The sequence below is a fragment of the Meles meles genome, chromosome 21 (genome assembly GCF_922984935.1).
Source record: "Meles meles chromosome 21, mMelMel3.1 paternal haplotype, whole genome shotgun sequence".
Taxonomy (NCBI): Eukaryota; Metazoa; Chordata; class Mammalia; order Carnivora; family Mustelidae; genus Meles; species Meles meles.
In genome coordinates, this window is record NC_060086.1 from 11,800,964 (window position 1) to 11,804,652 (window position 3,689).

Here is a 3,689-nt window from a genome sequence, read left to right on the forward strand (position 1 = left end):
TACTCCATTGTGTATATGGACCACATCTTCCTTATCCATTCTTCCTTTGAAGGGCATCTGGTTCTTTCCACAGTTTGGTGACCGTGGCCATTGCTGCTATAAACATTGGGGTACAGATGGCCCTTCTTTTCACTACATCTGTATCTTTGGGGTAAATACCCAGTAGTGCAATTGCAGGGTCACAGGGAAGCTCTATTTTTAATTTCTTGAGGAATCTCCACACTGTTCTCCAAAGTGGCTGCACCAACTTGCATTCCCACCAACAGTGTAAGAGGGTTCCCCTTTCTCCACATCCTCTCCAACACACGTTGTTTCCTGTCTTGCTAATTTTGGCCATTCTAACTGGTGTAAGGTGATATCTCAATGTGGTTCCTTTTTAAATTTTTTTAAAAGATTTTACTTATTTGTTTGACAGACAGACCACAAGTAGGCAGAGAGAGAGGAGGAAGCAGGCTCCCTGCTGAGCAGAGAGCCCGATGTGGGGCTCGATCCCAGGACCCTGAGATCATGACCTGAGCCGAAGGCAGAGACTTAACCCACTGAGCCACCCAGGTGCCCCTTCTTCTTTATTTTTTTTTTAAAGATTTTATTTATTTATTTGAGAGAGAGAGAAGATAGAAACAGAGAGCTGTGGAGGGGGAGCAGAGGGAGAGGGAGAAGCAGACTCCACCCTGAGGGCAGAACCTGACATGGGGCTCGATGTCACAACCCTGAGATCATGACTTGAGCTGAAATCAAGAGTTGCACGCCCAAGCTCAACTGACTGAGCCACCCAGATGCCCCAGGGAAACACTTCTTACAACTCCCTTCAAAGAGAAGAAAACAGGTTTGAGGAGGGGTACTTCGTTGGCTCACGATAGGAAAGTAAAAGAAAAGAATAAAACTCTGTCCTACAAGCCCTACAGTGTAGAGTGAATCCAACCAGACTGGTACCAGTTGGATACCTAACTGGAAAGAGCAAGCACTTTCAGCATCAGTCCAACCTGAGCTGGGTCATTCCAAGCCCAATAACTCCCCATGACCTCGCAGCTCTACATCTCTCTGCTCTAATAAAATTTCACCACTCTTAAAAAGGAAAAAAGTAAACCAATGGTTACAGTGATAAACAGGTAGGTGTGGAGATCTTCACGGGTCACGAAGTTGCATCACGAGCATTACTTTGTGTGCCCCTTGTGAATATCTTGTGCTGTTCTGAGGGGCAAGGTCTTAGCTTGACCCCCAGTGTCCATAGCTGAGGAAACCCAGGCTCAGGGAGGAAGCAGGGCTCCTCCGAGATCACACAGCTTGTCGACACAGCTGAGTGGGATCAACCCCAGGTCTCCTGGGGTTGGCCTGATGCTGCCCGTGTGAAGCAACTGTACCCCACTCCAAAGTGTATCACAGAGGATGAGGATGTTCGCTTTTAGGTTGGAAAGAAATTCATTCTCTCTCTCTTTTTCTTAATTTATTTATTTTAAGTAATCCCTGCCCCCAATGTGGCGCTTGAACTCATGACCCCAAAATCAAGAGTCATGTGCTCTACCTACTGAGCCTGCCTGGCTCAGTAGGTAGAGCAGGAAACTCATTTTCTTCAACAAGAAACATATCCAACTGCTTTGTGAAAAGAGATTCAGACACTTACATTATTAAATCTCCAAACTGCTTCCCTAGTGGCAAGCATGTGGTGTTGTGAGAAAGTGAGCTTTTGCTGTCTGATTTTCATGTCGGTGTTTACTCTCGCTTATGTGTTTGTTTAGCATCCCTCTTCGCGGCAGTTGGGGATCTTGTGTCTTGATCAACACTGTATCCTCAGCATCTTGAATAATGGAGCTGTGATAAAGTAATGATACACCACTTGCCAGAATGGACACACAAAGGACCCTTTACAAGACACATGTGCTTAAGGTCCAGCTGAAGACTGAGCTTTTGAAAAGAATTTGATAAAAATTTTTTTAAGTTTTTTTTTCAGTCCATATTACTTTTATTCCTTTCATTTCCCCCCCCAGATATATTGAGGTATAATTGGCATTTAACATTATATTAGTTTAAGTGTGATGTGATTTGCGGCATGTATGTATTGTGAAATGATGGCTGCATGTTTAGTTAATATCCTTCAAAAGAATTTTTTTTAAGATTTCTTTTATTTATTTATTTGAGAGAGAGAGAGAGATCACAAGTTGGCAGAGAGGCAGGCGGGGGAGGAGGGGAAGTAGGCTTCTTGCTGATCAGAGAGCCTGATGTGGGGCTCAATCCCAGAACTCTGAGATCATGACCTGAGCTGAAGGCAGAGGCTTAACCCACTGAGCCACCCAGGCACCCCAAGAATTTGATAAAATTTGACCTTGATTAAACTGACCCAAATCGGTATACCTAGGTGGCTCTGGTTAAGTGTCTGCCTTCAGCTCAGGTCATGATCCCAGGGTCCTGGAATCAAGTCCTGCATAGGGCTCCCTGCTCAGGTGGGAAACCGCTTCTCTTTCTGCCTGCCACTCCCCCTCCTTGTGCACTCTTTCTCTCTCTGACAAATAAATAAATAAATCCTTAAAAAAAATAAATTAAATAAACTAGTCCAAATCCCCAAACATAACCAAATCTTCCCTCGTTTGCTCTTCAGTTGGACAATATTTTATTTGGTTACTGACAATAATATTTGTTTAAATGAGGGTTTCACTATATCCTTGTTAACAAATTTTGGTTTTGTGGACTGAGATTTAAAACATGACTCTCCCCTGTTTGACAAGGACACTCCCTGTTCATTTTTTGCCCTCTGCTGTAGCATATGGTTTTCACTCTGGGACTTTGCCCCTCTGACTTGCCTTCCTCTGGTGACATCTACAGGCAGCTGCAAAATGTATGCCCATTAACAGAGAAGGGGTCTGGAGAACTCGGAGCTCCTCTGGAATTAAATATTCTGGTGCATGCACGCACACACACACACATTTCTTTTTTTTTTAATATTTTATTTATTTGACAGAGAGAAATCACAACTAGGCAGAGAGGCAGGCAGAGAGAGAGGAGGAAGCAGGCTCCCTGTGGAGCAGAGAGCCTGACGCAGGGCTCGATCCCAGGACCCTGGGATCATGACCCGAGCCGAAGGCAGAGGCTTTAACCCACTGAGCCACCCAGGCGCCCCCCCTTTTTTTAATATTTTATTTATTTGACAGAGACACACATTTCTTTAAGGATTTATTTATTCATTAAAGAGAGAAAGAGAGCAGGAAGGAGTGGCAGAGAGGGAGAGAGAATCCTCAAGCAGACTCCCCACTGAGCCCAGAGCCCAACTTGGGGCTCAATCCCAGGACCTTGAGATCATGACCTGAGGGGAAATCAAGAGTCAGACACCAAATGACTGAGCCAGCCAGATGCCTCCACATACAAATGTTTAAAATTTCATTTTATTATCAAAAGCCATAATACTTTATATACTCTAACCAAATATTCCCCTTCTCAGAACTTAGAATTTAAAAAAAATTTGTGAAGCCTTCCTCCACTTCTGGCCAAGATAAAAACAGACAGGATTAACCTGCCTGCCTTAAGCACCTGCCACACTGTTTCATACCAAATGTATGAAATAGCAGCTTTAAGGGGCGCCCGGGTGGCTCAGTGGGTTGAAGCCTCTGCCTTCGGCTCAGATCATGATCTCAGGGTCCTGGAATCGAGCCCCGCATCAGGCTCTCTGCTCAGCGGGGGACCTGCTTCCCTCTCTCTCT

General features: G+C 44.7%; 1 long non-coding RNA gene across 1 annotated transcript; it reads left to right on the plus strand.

Annotated features, from left to right (window-relative positions):
* The first annotated feature begins 503 nt into the window (after positions 1 to 503).
* LOC123933433 lies at positions 504 to 1,939 on the plus strand. The gene is made up of 2 exons (XR_006816601.1): positions 504 to 552; positions 1,737 to 1,939. It is a non-coding gene; the product is annotated as an uncharacterized LOC123933433 (long non-coding RNA).
* The last annotated feature ends 1,750 nt before the right edge of the window (positions 1,940 to 3,689 follow it).